Genomic DNA, 17,752 nt, shown 5'->3' with positions numbered 1-17,752 from the left:
CGATCCTCTCGAACATGAGAGGAAGAAGAGGATAAAAAAAGAAGAGGAAGAAGAAGAAAAAAACAGGAGAAGAAAGAATAGAGGAGTTCTTCTCCTCTTTTTTTCTTCTTCTTCTGTTCTTCTCTTTTTTTTCCTCTTTATTTTATCGGGAACGAGGGTCGTCGAGGGTCAGGGTCGCCGAGCGGTAGAGGAGAAACCCTAAATAGAAAGTATCGTCGGTGTGAGATACATGTACCGTCGGTGTCGGACACTACATCCACGTCCCACAAGTGGCTCGGGCTTCGACGCCCACGTCACTTGTGGGACGTGGATGTAGTGTCCGACACCGACGGCCACATGTATCTCACACCCACGATACTTGCTATTTAGGGTTTCCTCTACCGTTCGGCGACCCTGACCCTCGTTCCCGATAAAAAAAGAGGAGAAGAAAGAATAGAGGATAACTCCTCTATTCTTTCTTCTCCTCTTTTTTTTTCTTCTTCCTCTTCTTTTTTTATCCTTGAAGCGTTGTCGAGGCCACCCCCAAACCCTAGAGAAGCAGGGTCGAGGCCACCCCAAACCCTAGAGAAGCAGCGTCGAGGCCACTAATTAATATTAGTTCTACGTTTTTGCCACTAATATATCCATCTGTCATGTTTGAATAATAATTGCCATGTTGTCAATATTTGTAGAAACTATGGACACCGCCCGAGACGAAGTACAAGAAGAGTTGTTGGGGGACATAATCGCACGAGGAAGTGATGCCATCTGCTCGTTGTTTCTCAACGAGACCGATGGTCTGGAAGCAGCTGATTATGATGGCTCCGGTGACCTAATGCCAGTGCAAGAAGGAGACCGTGAGGACGGCTCCGGTGACCCAATGCCGGTGCAAGAAGGAGACCGTGATGACGTCTCCGGTGACCGAACCGAGTCCGGCCAGGTATATATATTAGTTAAGCTTCTGGTGACTAGCTAATTGATGCATTCATTGTTTTAGTATGTACACATATTAGTTAAGTCTTTGTTCTTTTTTCTAGCCCTCCGGATCGAGCACAACTTCGGTAAAGAGACGAGGCCCGAAGAAAAAGTTGAGCTCGGATGAAAAGTTTGAGATCATAGCAATCGCGCCCGACGGCCAACCAATTGAACCCTCCGGACAAAGAGCACATTTGTTGCTCAGTGCGGGGTTTTGGTTAGGGACAAGATCCCGATCAGCATCCAGCAATGGTTTAATCCGGCTACAGAAGACCCTGAGGTGTCTTATGTCAATGATATGCAGAAAAATGATCTTTGGACTGAGCTAAAGTCAAATTTCACCCTACCGCCAGAGGATAATCCAGAGAAGCCAGTTAAAGAGCAATTAATCCAGTCTTTTGCTCTTAAGAGGATGGCAAAACTATTCGGGAGGTGGAAGAAAGAGCTAAATAAGTTTGTTAAAAATAATGAGACACCAGAATTCAAGGACAGATATGAGAAGATCAGATATCACTGGCCCGCATTTGTGGCCCACAAGACATCGGAAAAGAGTAAGAAGATGTCGGCGACAAACAAGCAAAATGCTGCAAAGAAGAAGCATCACCATCGCACGGGGTCAGGTGGCTACCTCGTAGCCCGGCCTAAGTGGGCCAAGACTGAGAATGATCTGGTTGATAAAGGGATCGAACCAGAGACAATTAACTGGCCAGACCGTTGCCGGACTTGGTTCTTCGGGGGTTGGCGGAACCTTGGACCCTGTAACAGGGAAGTGCATTTGGATGAACGATCAAATGGACATACCAGTCAGGAAGCTTCAGCACTATATCGAAGCAGCGCAGCAAGGGACGTTCTTTCCAGACAGAGAGAACGACGAGCTCACAATGGCCCTCGGGAATCCTGAGCACCCTGGACGGACACGAGGCACGCCAGGCTCCAATCCGTGGAAGGTTGGGTTTCCGAACGCAGGCGGTTACAAATCCCATGAGAGGAGGAAAAAAGTGCAGCAGACCCAAATGCAGGCGCTGCAAGCAAGGGTACAAGCGATAGAGGAATGAGAAGCAAATCGCAGCAAACGTACTGCCGAAGCTTCCCCCGAAGCTACCCCGCCATCTCAGTGGAGAAGCAGCGTGGCTTCCACCGAGCTGCTTCAGCCGGAGCATGCCTTGACGGCTCCTGCCAGCTATCACGGAGTCTCAAAATTACCACCTTATGACGCAATGGATGAATTTGAAGGTCAAGGCGACTGTTGGCTCTGTTTATCCTACTGAACCCGGCGCAACTTTTCACTGCCGGTCGATTCCAGAAGGATGTGCTAGGGTGATGGTGGATGAAATAACGGAGGGATTTGAGAACCTCCAGCTTGACCACCCTACCGGTGAAGGGGAGACTAGGCTGGGGTCTGCTCTGAAGACTCCATGCCTATGGCGGAAGGAGCTCATCAACATTCCGAACTGGACGCCTCCGCCTCCTCCTCCTCCTCCTCCGGCAAGTCAGGGCACTCCGCCTCCTCCACCGCCTCCTCCTCCGGCGAGTCAGGGCACTCCGCCTCCTCCACCGCCTCCTCCTCCGGCGAGTGACGATCAGGGCACTCAACCGGATCCTTCTCCAGCGCGTGGCGGCACTCCGCCTCCTTCTCTGCCTGCGCCGACGCGCCCGAGCAGCCAGCCTCCTCCTTCTCCGCCTCATCAGCAAGGGCGGAAGAGACCTGCCGCCGCTCCGGCTGCTCCGGCGCATCGTAGTCCTTCTCCTTTGCCTCGTAAGCAAGTAAAGAAGACAACCGCTCCGTCTGCTCGGCCGGCGTCTAGCAGTACAGCAAGAGGCAGGAGGACATACAGATTCGGTCCTTCTCTGAAGACTCCAGAGAAGTTAGCATACGAGAGGACCCCGGAGGAGAACGCCGAGATCGCACGAACCGAAGTGGATGACTGGTTTCAAGGGTTGAAAGCAAAGAGACATCCACTCCCAGAGGAGAAGGTAGATCCGGTGAAAGCGAAGCGCACTCTGGCTGCCCTGACAAAACCACCCAAGTCTCCGCCGAAAGGAAACTATGAGCGCATTGTTGGAAAGGAATTTGCCGAAGCGGAGCGGTCGGGAAGTACTGTCAGTGATCAAAGGCTGAAAGAACGACGAGCTGGGAAACAAATTGCCCAGCTCGGCGAACAAGTGAAGCAATCGTGCCCCCCGCTCAAGGTGCCTAGCCACAACGTCGCTAATGATCCGAGGATGGTGCCCGGTTATAGCAATCTTGCAGATTACCTGCCCGACGATGTACATTATGAACCCATGGAGGTGCAGATACAAAGATACGAGTACGGGAAGCCTCTCGTCAAAGATGAAAGATCTCTATCAACGATGATGCGAAGATTGCATGATTGGTACTTGAAAATCTGCAGAGACTCTGGGGGGAGGAGTACTTTGTATGTGAAAGTTAAAAAGGAGCATGTCCTCGTTGGAATTGAACTGTTGCATGTTCCATTTGAGGAGTTCTATCAGTTTTTCAATCAATTGGCCCTCGATAAAACAACGGTCGCCTGCTACTGTCTGTAAGTAGTACTACTTCTGTCATTAAGTCTCTCTATATAGCTCAGCTCTTTCATTGCATGTATTTATAATCATCCTCACTATATTATGCAGATTGAAGATCGCCGAATTGAAGAAAAGACAAGTCGGTGATATTGGGTTCATTAACACATATCTCATAGATGCAACTCAGGTTAAATTTCATGCCGCAGCTATCGAGGCCAACTTGCTACGATCGTTGGTAATAAATGAAAACAAAGATATAATACTCTTTCCTTACAACTTCAAGTGAGTGTTACTGTCTTGTGCATATTCGGTTTCCCTTATATATTAGTCAAGGTTATAGTAATGTAATTGATGAGTTATGCATGCATGTGCAGTTTCCACTATATTCTCCTAGAGATTAAGCTTGAGCAGGGAATAGTAATCGTCTTAGACTCAAGACGAAAAGATCCCCAGGACTATGCAGACATGACTCAAATACTCGAGAAGTAAGTTAAATCGATCATTATCCACCATATCAGCAACTTTGTTCATTTTCTGATATATCAAGTAATTGTTTTTTTTGTCCGGCAGGGTTTGCAGAAAATTCACCAGAAAAGCTCCGGGACTGCCGAAGGAGCTGCAATTTAGACACCCGAAAGTAAGTACTATAGTAGCATGTTCCGCGCATCTACTAGTCATTCAAGCGCTAGTTTCATCAATACCATTTGGCATTCTTGCTTATCAGTTTGATTGACCTCTATTTCTTGTAAAGTGGTTGTGGCAGGAACAAGGGAATGATTTCTGTGGATACTACGTTTGCGAGTCCATCCGCCACACGACCTGTGAGCGGGGCTACACTGACGAACAATATGAAGTACGTAAATAACAACATTCACAATTTTATTTTATTACCATCATTTGTGTTGAGTTTCATTCATTCATATATATATATTGACCCCCTTCTTTAAATTAGATGTTTCGGAAGCGGGATGAACTCCTAGCACCAGCGCGCATGCGAGCAATTCAAGAGGAATTGGCGGCATTCTTTCTTGACCACGTGATCCCTGAAGACGGAGAATACTATGTGGACCCTGAGTCCGTATGATTATATTTGTAAGAGATAATTATTGTATATATGTAGCCGGTAGTGTCGGATAGATATACGAGAACTTGTTGTTCGACCAATCTCTCGGAGAAGGAGAGGTGGTCGATATCACTTCTCTCTGTATGCATATATGTTCATGACGATCTTCTGTTTCCTTCTTTGCTTACTAGCTAGCTAGCTTGTCTAGTCCCCTCTATACGTATGTATAGTACGTAGCGTCGACCAAGCACGGACATAAGAGAGGACACTTCTCTCTATTAATTATAGCTAGCTAACACAATATATGAAACACCTAAATTAACCCCCAACCCCCCCCCTCTTTAAAAAAAAACAAAAACCCTAACCACAGAAATGCTGACGCGTGGATGCCTATTGGTCCCGGTTGGTGGACCAAAGAGTCTCCGGCCTGGGCTCTGCGCACAGGCCACGTGGAGGCCCATCTGTCGAACCGAGACTAAAGGGACAGTGCATTAGTACCGATCCTGGAACCGAGACAAAAGGCCCTTACGAACCGGGACAACATGCCCTTTTTCCACCAGTGTAGTAGGTTTTCATCGCATGCAGAGGCAGGACAGGAGGGATCCCGCCTGGATCCAGTCAATCTTTTCACCCCACGTGATCGCCCACGCCGTCTCATTTTGGGTGAAAAAGGCTAGACCCACCGAGCAGAAAGCTGTCACGTCGTGGTAAATAAAGTAGCCAGAGTACTGCTGGTAGTAATAATAATTAACAAGAAAATACCCGCCATTGTGCCCGAGCTCACGTGTTGGTCAGATCGGTCCGCTGCGAAAAATGAGAAATCTGATCAATGACCAATCTACTTCTAGCCACAACACAATTGCTGTGTCCAAGGCTATCCTACCACCAGTACCACCGGCCGCCGCCCGAACGGATCGAGAAATCTGAATTGTACTGTGCTGTGTCACAGCTCGCTCGCTGTTACGGGCATCATACAGTAGGGCTCGTCAAACGACTGTTCCGCAATCGATCAATCTAGCAAGCAAGCAGCAGTGCCGGTCGATGATGGTTAGTTAACGGGCCAACAGGCGACATTGTTGGGCAACAGGACGAGGTTGGGGGCCGTGCCTATGCACCGAGACCGACCTCACCCAGCAGCCACGCAGACGCAGGCCGTTCCAATTATTCTCGGCCAGTTAAAGCTCCCTACCTACGTCGCTGAATCACCATCTCTGTGTTGTGCGGCGCCCTTGGCTGCTTAGCAGTGGCAGGACAGTTGCGATGATGAGCGTAAGAAACCAAAGAGGCGGCCGGGCGTGGTGACCACCGGCATGGGGGGTGGGCGCGGGCGAGCAGAGCGCGTGGCGCTGCATTGGGAACTATCGCCCGTTTGTTTGACCGTAGTCGCGCCAATGATGCAGGGTCATGCACGCATGGGTGATTGATGGACCACGGACCAGGATGCTACCTGGAGCCATTGCCACATTGGCCAGGGCGTCGGGCCGCCGAACCGTACATGGTCCCGTGGACGCGGAGAACGTCGTGAAGCAACGCATGCAACCAAACGACGGCGACACAAACTTCACAAACTTTTCTTCTTTCGAGAAAAGACACCCAACGTTTACAATCTTACGTGTGAAAAAGGGAGGCGACGAACGATACACCGACACAGTGATCCTAGAACTGCGTCGACAAAGGCAACTACCGTTGTGGCCCAACAACATCTGCCCATGCTCGACATTGCACCACGTTTCATTCTCTGATGATGAAACCCCCGTGCCTTCTGGGCCGTCCGTTACCATCACACACACATACACCGACACACGTGCTGGCAGGGCGCACACATGGCCGTCAGATTGATTGGGGGGAACGCACGCAGCAACACCATGACCCAAAAAGCAGTGTAGGATTATAGTTTCATAAAAGTTGCAAACCGTGTCCACAGTGGATTACCAGGGCCGCCTAGCTGACAAGCGATGCACACTTGGCCGGACTGCTGGCTTTGGATCCCCGCGCTTGTCGTGGTTCTTGCCGATCTTGGATGGGCAGCTGCAACGAACAACAAGTTTTTTACTGAACACAACATGGACGTTGATACCACCTATGACCAGAAGGATGATCTTGCCGCAACTTGGCCTGAAAACCCAGAGCTCCATAGCTGTTGCCTGTCTCAGCTGCAAGTATTTTAGTGCAGGATAGAAACAGAACACTGCTCTTGTTTTTGTCGTCTCTCTCTCTCTCTCTCTCTGACCCCAGGCTTTCTCAACCCACTGAGGAGAGGACCACGGCTGGCTGCAGGTCGACGGTGGGTGCGGTGTGGCGAGCAGAGCGACGAAATAATGGAGTCATGGCGGGAGAGACTGATGAGTGATTGACGAGCGAATCCCCGACCGGATCCGTCTTGGTCTCGGGCCATGGGTGGTGGCAGTTTGTGGATGGCGGCCATGTCTCCCCTGCCATGCACACGTACCCGCCCATCCCGAAGCTCGTGATCTTGGAACGGAATTCCGCCGCTCCAATCGATCGCGCCCTCGACCGTGCGATGCATGATTCACACAGGAGCAGGCAGCCTGGGCGGCAAGGATGAGGACACGCCACTACCCCATCTGGCCCTCTCCGCTTGTTTTCGATCATGCAAGAACGGGGAAGCATACTACTCACGTCGTTCTGAACATCACGTGTACGTACGTGAGTGTAAATAAATCCGGGTCGTGGACATGGAGGGAGACGAGACGACGTTGGACTGCCATGCCGTGGCTCAAGAGAGGCCCGATGACGATGGACAGGCGGCCGAGGAGGAGAGGAGACACAAGGAAGTGGTCCAATGGGCTTGCCGTCTCTCCTGCATGGTCTTTCTTGTCTTGCAGGGGAAAGGGGGACAGGCGCCACGGCCCACTTGGTGTATACTCAGATCCGTTTTAACAGCATTTCTCCATCGTCTTGACCGTTGGTCCCTCCCCGTACCATTGACCGCCATCCATGATAAACCCATGGGGTTATTAGGGCATCTTCGAGACTTCAACGTTAACCCGAAAACCTTCCGCGGTCCTACGGACCACGAAACCATTCCATGTGATCCTGTATTAGTCTGTAGCACCGTTCAGACACAATTTCTTTCATAAACAGGAGACATAAGTGGTGGAGGTTTGCGGCAATCTGGACCGATCTCAGACCCGCTTCTGACCGCCCCGACACACCAGAACCCCACCCCCTCCCGCATGTTTTCGGTTAGCGCTTCTCCATAGCATCAACACCCGCATTCATATCTGGCCAGAGCGAACACGACAGCTCACAGACTGCCGCGTGTTCAAAGGACACGAGGGGCACCATCTGTCCATCTGTCGCCCGCATTGGTGGCACACTTTTGCTGAGGCGTCTCCTCCGGCGCCACCCGCCCGTCCCTCTGCTGCCCACTGGTGCTATATAAAACCGCTGCATCGGTGCCCCGACCATAGCCACAGTCATCCCTCTCCGCACCACCGCCCGCCATGGATCCTTCCGCCGCCAAATCTCTCTAGGACGGGCTGACATCGGAGCAGAAGAAGGCCATAGCCGCCATTGCTGCCGACTGGTAGGCCGACAAGCAGCCGGAGGACGTGCAAATGGAGGACGCCTCCTCCGACGAGGTAGCCCTACCCTCCTCCTCCGCTCCATCCTCGCCGGTGCATTGCACCATGACCATCGGCGAGGCCCGTGCCCATTATATGGACATGGCGCTGGAGGAGCGGGAGGAGTAGTTCCAGGAGGCACAAAGCCAACGCCAGCTACAACCACAACCTCCTCTAGGAGCATCTGCAGGCGGAGGAGCAGGTCGCCGCCGGCGGAGCAGGAGGCGCTGCTCGAGTCCTACTGCTGCGTCCACGAGATCTGCCTCGCCCGCTGGTACCACCAGCAAGGAGTGCGACTACGACGCCGGTGAGGCGGTGTTTGGCGAGACCGAGGAGGAAGAGGAGGAGGACAACGCTGAGGCCGCGCCCCGCCACCACCACGAAGTAGCCGACACATCTGTGGGCGCCGCCAACAGCGAGGAAGAGTAGTGCACGGTGGGTCACCGTTGCTCTGGTCCCAGGAAGGTCACCACTCCTTGCCTCCTGTCGACGCCAAGGTTGGTGGGTTGAGTATCTTCGGCTGATTAGTCGCTTTGCGACGATGTGGAGGCGGACAGCTTCACTTCCTGGGCCTCCGGAGAAGGAGGTTACAAAGGCGGAGCTGGAGACGGTGAAGCTTTAGTTCTCTGGGTTCATGGCCGGACACGAGGAACGGGCGTCAGCGACCATTTAAACCTAGATGGACAAGTTCTGTTTAGTTGATATAAATGTAATGAAATCCGTCTTGTTTAAATGAAATTTATCATGTTTATATGAAATCTGGCCATGTTTATATGAAATCTGGTCATGTTTGATCGAATTTCGTTCGATTAGTTTGATTTTGTTGTGAAAATGTATGAGGCTAGCGTTGTATGGCGTCCTCCCATATCCGTTTTCATGGACTGATCCCCTTTTTCTGCAGACAGATGTGGGAGGAAATTTACGAGTTGCCGTTGAAGATGCACCTCACGTGTGTGTGATATTAGTGCAACCACATGGAGTACTCGTTTTGCAGCTAGGTGGTGATGTACTCCACTCGTGGTGTCTCTGAGGGGGTGTTTGGTTCAGGGACTTTTTAATCCCAGAGACTAGAAAAAGTCTTAAAAAGTCCGTAAAACCAAATGGGAGAGACTTTTTCTACAGGGACTAAGACTTCTAAACTAAACACCCTCTAAAGTATGTGCTAGTGAGAGCATCTCGAGCCGTCCCAGGAAGGCCCCCAGGAGCAGGGGGGCTTAATTCACCGTTTTGCATGCGCTGACCCACCTGCCAGTGTCTCTCTCCTCTCTTGTCCCTTTCCCTCCCTGGCCCACCCACGTGCTCCCCTCCACACACCCATCCTCTCTCTCTCGAGGCCGGGCTGCAACTTCTCTCTCTTCTCCTTCTCTCGCCTCGCCTCGCCGCGCAAAGGTCCGGGGCAGCACGCGGAGAAGGGGGGCGGCAGGATGAAGGAGCTCCGGGGCCGGCTGGCGGACTACGCGCGCCACCACCGGAAGCATGGCAACGACGCGCTCCTCCTGCAGCTAGGCCGGACGCGCCGGTGCGACCAGGAGATGGCGCCCATGCCGCCCGCGGCCTGCTCTTCCTGCTCGTCGCTGCCGCTCCTCCACGCTGGTGTGGCGCCGACACGGGCGAGCTCGCGGTGCGCGTGCGCAGCGCAGGCACGGGCCTGCCCGAACGGGTCGGTCGGCGGGGACGACGCCGGCGCCTCAGATGATGCCGGCCTCGTCGGCCGGCGGGGACGAGCTCCAGGGTTGGGTCGGCCGCGTGCTGCAGGGGCGGGCTCGAGGGACCGGGCTCGGGGCGGCTCGACGTCGGCCTCCAGCCGCCCGCTGCAGGCCATCTACGCACTGAGCTGCGGCAGCCTACGGTTCCGCGGCCATGCGCGCGGTCGGCGCGGACAGGGACAAGGGGATCCCCGGCGGGGTCCAGGGCGAGATGGCTGGGCGAGGCGTTGGACGAGATGAGGCGCGCGCGCGGACAAGCTCCTCCTCGGCCCTGCCGCGGGGCGGACGCGACGGCGGCTCGAGCAGCGGCGGGCGAGCTCCTCGCGGGCCCTGGCGCGGGGCGAACGCGGTGGTCGGCACGAAGGCGGCCAGGCGGGGGAGCGAGTGAGGCAAGGCCTGGGGCTTAAACTACTGGGAAAATTCCCGCCCCCAGAGCAAAATTAGGGTTGGCAAGTCTTTATCTGGCGCAAAAATCGTTTCTGAAGGACACAACGGCTGGAGATGCTTTGAATCAATCATGGTTTCGCCCCGAGGCGCCCATGCTTAAAATCGGGAGGTCAGGGAGGGGGACGAGACCGGCAAATTGTATCGTCGCCATGATGCAGGGCACGACGAACGAGACTCAACAGGCAAACTACCGGGCATGTTTTTCCTCTATTCAGTGCAGCACTTTGGAAGATCTCAGCTTCATATAGCGTGGCACCGGAGCTCAACTTGCTCAGATTCAGAATATCACATAGATTCACATATCCTGCTAAATTGTCCAGGTTTTCTTTCTAGTTTAACTGGAGGATCCAAATGCGCTATAATCTATCTGTCGATGCCCACCACACATCATCAGCGACAGGTAGAACCTGGGGCGCGTCGGAACAATAAAAGAAATTACATCAAAAAATGACACCAACAACATTACATGCATCGAGAAATCAGAAAGAAAAAACCCTGCATTTTACCACAGCAGTCGGTTCCTTCTCAAGATGAAGCAATCAATACACTGCGTGCAACCTCCTACGATAGCGCGTTCTTAGGGCATCTCCAGCGCCGATCCTAGAAACTCCCGAACCTGTCCGAACCGTGGAAGCTATGAAAGGCGGACTTGTATATCGGTCTGCGGCGTGTTTCGAACGCGATTTCTCTCATATTTAGACTAGATATGAAGGGTGACGATCAGTCCAAGCGTTTGATGCGTCCAGCTGGATCAAAATTTCGTAACCAGTCACTAAGTGGCCCACCCGAACGTTTAAGAAGGGTTTAGGATGCCCGGCTGTAGATGCTCTAACAGTGGTTCCACTGTTGTGGTCTCGTCACTTCGGTTGCTCCTCCTTCCCAGCCGCCGTTTTCATGCAAATCACCCTACAAATGGGGTGGGTTATCCGGATTGTTTTGCCATGCATGGCAATTCAAAGCACCCTTTCGGCCCGCTGATCCACCCTGCTGCCCAGGCCAGCTGCTGGTGAGTAAATGGATGGCCGGCCGGCCATCCAGTCCGATCTGCACGCGCCGTCTGTGCGGTGGTGGTGTCTTGCAGGCAGCTGTGGTTGTACATCGTCATCTTGTTAAGTGCCGCAGCAGTCACTGCGTGCAGGTGCAGCAGGGGTAGAAGAGCAGCGAGCACGGCGGAGACAGTTTTACCATATGTGTGCATGGTAAAAGGGCCTGCCCTGTTGCCAAACAAGGCCCTCGACACTGTTGCTCCCCTTTGCCACCTTGTGGGCGTACACACGCACACATGTAATCCTGCGTGCGTGCTACCGTCCAAGCGCATGGTTCCGCCCTCGACGACGACGCTGTTCACACGTTCAGGGATGCCACAGTGACGACGACGCCGGGCGCCGTGGTGCATGCATGGCTTGGCCCCTTCGATCGGTGGCCGGCGATTTGCGATTTACCACGCCCCGGACGTGGGTAGATTTTGCCTTCTACTACGTACCTTTCCTTGCCATCGGGTGCTTGCAAAATGCTTTGGCCATTGCATGCTGTACGATGGAACGCACGTACGTACGCCCTTGGTCTCCCACGATGGGGATGACGACGACGAGCCCCCGGTCAAACGCCCGCAATTTTTTTTTGAACCAGGCATAACCCCTTTTCATTACTGCGACATAACGGAAATACAACAAGTTCACAGAATGAGACGGGAAAGGAGAGAGCGAGTTCAAGCATCGCCGGAAAACCTACTGTGAGCACTCGCCATCAAGATAACTCACTGTAGGGCAAAAACCCGGCGACACCAAATCATTAAGGAATTCAGATGGGGCAACCCCCCCCCCCCCCCCCCCAAACAGCTCACAGGCGAGCATCAAAACGACGATCCCACACACGGGAGAGACTCCAGGAACGAACACATAAACCAATGCAAAAGACAGCCATCAGAAGCACGCCTCTAACTTCGATGACGCACCACCACTTTGCTTCAGCAATTCTCCAGCGGGGCTTCTCAGTCTTTGTTCGCAGCGCAGATACGCATCAGCCTCGTCGCACTGTTCTTCAGCATGTCCACTCCTGTTCGCAGATCAGCCGCATCCTCTTGCTTCAGCAGTCCTGCCCAATAACCAAGGAAAGCACACATGGAGAAGCAGCATTCAAAATGTGTTTTCAAACGTTTAGACTCGAACATAACACCATTGCGACATGTCCAAATAGCCCAGCAAAGCGCAGCAATGCCAACTGTGTAGTAAATCTCCCCATTTGGGAAGTAAACATAACACCAGGAGTAAGCCTGCCACAGGCTGTTGGGGCACAGATCAGTGACGAGCATGCAGGCAACACTTCTCCAAGTCACCTTAGCTACAGGGCAGGCAAAGAAGAGATGTTGGGAAGTCTCATTCTCCCCACAGAAAGAACACTTCGGGTTTCCTTTCCACCCCCTTTTTTTCATCACATCCCGAGTAAGGATAGCATCCTGGAACAGCTGCCACATAAAGATTTTGATTTTTAAAGGAATGCCAGCTCTCCAAACCCACGCAAAATTACACCCTGTGATGTTTCTTTCCAAGAAAGAATAGACCGATTTGGTCGTAAATACCTTTTTATGACCCAGGCCCCACTTAATGCCATCTGATTCATCGGATATACAACTTTCTTTAGCAGCATCAACCACCTGTTGCCATTGCTCCATGAGCTCATTGTTTAATTAATCTCCTCCGACAGAAAGATAAAGGATCCGCCTTCCAACATTTTTTCACAGTGCATTCAGTGGAGTTGCAGATCGAGAATAACTGAGGAAACTGGTCCTTAAATGGCTTCCGATCACCTATAGGATCGATCCATATCCTTGCTATATCCCCAGATCGAATAACGATTTTTCTACCAGCCATATAAAGGTCTTTCACCTTCATAATAGCCTTCCAGCAAGGTGAGTCATTCACCTTTGTTTTGACAGAAGCTACCGTGTCTCTACCAAGGTATTTAGCTTTAATAATCTCCTGCCAAAGGCCAGTATTAGTCGCCAATTTCCACCACCACTTAGTAAGGAGGCTTAAGTTTTGCTTATGCAAATCCTTCACACCCAAACCACCTTTCTCCTTCGATCTACAGATACGAGCCCAACGCACTAGATAGTAGCGCTTTCTCTTTTTGGACACTTGCCAAAAAAAACTTTCTCCGATGTTTGTCCAACCTGTCTATAATGGTCTTCGACAGGAGGAACATAGACATGTAATAATAAGCTATACTGGATATATTGGCATTAAGCAGCGTCGGTCTACCCCCCGAGGAGGCATTACTGCCTAATCCAGAATCACATCTACGTATATATTTATCTTCCAGAAAATCCCAATCAACCCCTCGAATGGATGAATAACTGACTGGAACCCCCAAATATTTCATAGGAAAGTGGCCAATCTGACAGTTGAAAATGTCAGCATAGGTTTGCAAGATATTGTCATCCCCCCCAACACAAAGAATCTCACTTTTCTGGTAGTTAATTTTCAAACCTGACATGAGTTCGAACATATAAAGAAGAAGCTTAAGATTCACAGCTTTATCTGGATCGTGCTCAATACAAAGGACGGTATCGTCTGCATATTGCAGAATTGCTACCCCATTCTCCACCAGATCCGCAGCCAACCCAACAAAGAGATTGTTTTTTTGTGCTTGCAGCACCATTTTGCATAAGCACTCAGCTGCTATGTTAAACAGGAACGGGGATATAGGATTTCCCTGTCTGACCCCTTTATAGCTTTGGAAGTATGGGCCCATAGTATTGTTTAACTTGACACAAACTGTGCCATTATGTAGAATCTTTCTCATCCACTCGCACCAAGTTTTCCCAAACCCTCTATTATCAAGGCACTTCAAAAGAAAATCCCAGTTAACCTTGTCATACGCTTTCTCGAAGTCGAGTTTAATGACAATCCCACATTTTTTCTTAACATAAGTATGATGAAAAATTTCGTGCAAAGATAAAACTCCATCCATGATATTCCTGTTTTTGATAATCAAACGCCCGCAATTATTACTACTCCTGGTGACTCACTCGCTCACCACTCACCAGCCTGCCTGCCTTTACCATGCAGAGTGCCATTATTACCTCACCACATGGGGCAGTAATTTCACACTCACACACCCGATCGACACTTTCGTTTTACCACTCAGCTTTTAGAAGATTCTCCACTACGTTATTTGCTCATGCCATTTGATAGGAGTTGTACAGTGTTAGGGGTACTCCCTGCATATTTTATGTGGTGATTAAAGGTGTAATGAGAGGTTTGAAATGTGTACAAGTGCGGAGGTACGTGTACAACGACGTGGTACGCCTGGACGATCTTGAGAAGCTCATCGACTGCTCCTCTTTTCAGGTGAATGACAAGCCCTTGCCAAAAATGCACCTAGTGTTCTTCGTTTTACTAGTAGAGAACATCATCAACGCATGAGCACCTAGTCTAAAGTTGTGGCCTAATACCCTGCAAAAGAGAAGTTTTGGCCTAATATTTCTAGGGATCTTCTATGTGCATGCAGCCCTACACCATCAACAACGCAAAGGTGATCTTTCTTCCTTCATGGGCGCCGGCAACGTCTGACTTGCAACAGGATCCTCCAGGAGCCCTTCCACTTAGGCTAGTCATAGTTGAAGTAACTTAGCTAGTAACATAATACACTTTGAGAAAATTCTGCTTATGTGGCAAGTAATTAATAAGAGGTAGTAACATAATATGTTACTGTAACATAGCGTTTTCCAAGACAAGATGAGTCTACGAGCTAATAAATGAAGTCATCTATGATACTACTATTATATTACTTTGCATTATGAAGATAGTAACTTAGACTAGTGTCATATGCATGACACTAGTCTAAGTTAGAGGGTGCTTGGATACGTTTTAGTCTCATGACTAAAAGTAGTGGGACTAAAACTTGCTAGCCTCATCCATGCTTGGATTCAAATACTAAAGAGACTAAAATCAAGTTATTGAGCATTTATTATCCTCCAAACCCTCCAATCCAGAACTCGCATGTATTAAATGAGAGGAATTAAATGAGGAGAGAGAGGGCTAATACATATTTTAGTAGGTTTTCTATGACTAAAAAATTTTAGCCTCAAGACTAGTCCTAGCCTCTCTTTAGTCAGGCGTGCTTGGAACTTTAGCCTCTAAAAGAGACTATTTTTAGCCAGACTAAAAATAGTCCCTTGGATCCAAGCACCCTCTTACTCCCCACTATGACCAGCCTTATGATGCCTCTCCTGCAAGGTACGCTCCCCACTCACACTCAATCCATTCCCGACACGTACACTGCATGCATGCATGACGCCTCGCTTGCAGATGTATTGATCGGTAAGAACAATCTAATCTATCTTCCCTGCTGAGTAGTGCATGTATGCAGGTGGATCATGTCATGATGCAGGGTGGCGGCCTATCCAACATCCTAGACATGTCGGGCGAGCCCGACGTGGCCTGCTTCCCGAGGTTCGAGAACCTCCGCTTCGGCGGTGGGTCGTCGGACCTCCTGGACGACGTGGATGCCACCGGCGGCCTGGTCACCCCAAACTCGATCCTCGAGGACCCGCTGCATCACTACGGCAGCAGCTTCAGCGGCGGCTCCAGCAACCGCAGCGGTGGCAGACTGAACGCGCGGGGCTTCGATGCGGCAGCCAGCGTCAACGTCCCCATCCCGAGAAGAAGAAGTCAGGGGGCTTCTTCCTCAGATCGTCATGTCGCTCAACAACAGGAGGAAGCTAAATTTCGTATTTTGACCCTTTTCTGATATTTATTCGAGATCTGACCCTAATCTGATAAAATTTCGAGATCTGACCCTTTTGCTACCGTCATCTGACGGTAGGGTTTCATGTCTTACCGTAAAATTCTCCTAAGTGTTGAACACAGTGCGTGCTCATGCCTACCGTCAAGCACCTTGGCGGTAGGGTTGTACAGGCTACCGCTAGTGTGTTTGGCGGTAGGGATGTTTTCTACCGCCAAGGTCCCCGGCGGTAGGCTGTTACACCCTACCGCCATGGACCCTGGCAGTAGCAAAAGGGTCAGATCTCGATTTTTTTTAAAACTTGGATTAGATCTCGAATAGGTTTCAGAAAATGGTCAAAACACAAATTTTGCCACAGGAGGAAGGGGGCGCCCCACAGGTCTCCGTTCGCATGATCAACGTAACGCATGTACCGTGCGTGCATGGATCGGTACTATGGTACTTTTCTATAATAGTGTAAATATAGAAAATGCCTTGCAAGGTTTCTATATTTACCATCTCCTTTGGAATTTGAATGGCTAGTCTAATATGTGTTTTCTCTTTGCAGGTAACGTCATTTATCTTAAGAGACAAACATTCTCGTTTGCAACCTATGAAGCTATTGGGATATAAAGTACTTTCATAAGTCTTGCAAAAAATGGTACTTTTGTAAGGTTTGTTCTGCTTAATGATAAACATGTCGTGTTACTATTGCATGAAGTATCTTTTGTTGGCATTTATGTTAGAGACAAATATTCTCATTTGCCACATGTGAAATATTGGGATATAAAGTCTTTTGTGAGGTTTATTCAGTTTAAGGGTAAACTTGTCGTGTTACTACTGGATGAAGTAACGTTTTATACGGATGAGAAGTGTTAGCTATTTGTATGACTGTGTAAACGTGTCTGTGAGTTTTCCATAGATGGATGCCCCCAGTTAGTTTTTGTCCTCGGTCCGCTCTTGCTACTACCTAGTACTATTTGATCTTCTCCCCTATATATGTTTTTTTTGAAACGAGGTAAAAGACTTGTCATTTTCATTAATTAAGAAGGAGTAAGAATTACCCGGTTAATTGACGGAAAATCAGGCTAAAACTGATACAATCCAACCCATATAAAATGGGTATCACCGGTCAACCTGGCCACCGACATGGGATCACAAAGCTACAAAGAGGAAAAGACATCTGCCGAGTAGTCGCAAGCGTCATCGTCATCACCGGCTACCTCGAACGAGCGACTCCAACTTCACCGTAGACCTTCATCGCCGAAGCCAACCCGCAAACAGCTATACAGAAACCATGACGGCACATGCCAACAGAAGGCCACACGCGCAAACAATCGACAACTCCGACTCTGACGACGATCATCACAAGAGAAATATGCATGAATTGCGCCGACCGTGCCCTAAATAGCACCTCGGACACGCCGGGAAGATCCGACTACCGAAGCCCGAGCCACAACCAAAGTTCCTCTCGATGCCATCATCGTTGCCAAATAGAAATCAGCGCCCCTGAAAAGGCCGCCTCAGCAAACTACGCGGCGAAGATGCCGCAAACCACGCGGCGAAGATGCCGCAACCCACACGGCGAAGATGCCGCCATCCACCGGTCTCCCAGTCGTAGCCGGCTACAAGACGATGCCCCCAAGGAGGAGAAAGACGCGAAGACGCCTCCATCGTCCGATCCAGCGGATCTGAGGTTTCCCTCCGGAGCCAAAGCCGTGGGGAGAAGCAGGAGAACCTCC

General features: G+C 50.6%; 2 pseudogenes; both read left to right on the top strand.

Annotated features, from left to right (window-relative positions):
* Window positions 1-7,270: 7,270 nt before the first annotated feature.
* On the top strand, window positions 7,271-16,426 carry LOC125532293 (uncharacterized; annotated as a pseudogene).
* LOC147961310 (uncharacterized) lies at window positions 8,672-10,585 on the top strand (annotated as a pseudogene).
* Window positions 16,427-17,752: the final 1,326 nt, after the last annotated feature.

This window comes from Triticum urartu, chromosome 7A (genome assembly GCF_056163025.1).
Source record: "Triticum urartu cultivar PI428250 chromosome 7A, HENAU_Tu73, whole genome shotgun sequence".
NCBI lineage: Eukaryota > Viridiplantae > Streptophyta > Magnoliopsida > Poales > Poaceae > Triticum > Triticum urartu.
The sequence above is the reverse complement of the archived record's forward strand: the minus strand, read 5'-3'. Positions and strand labels throughout refer to the sequence as shown.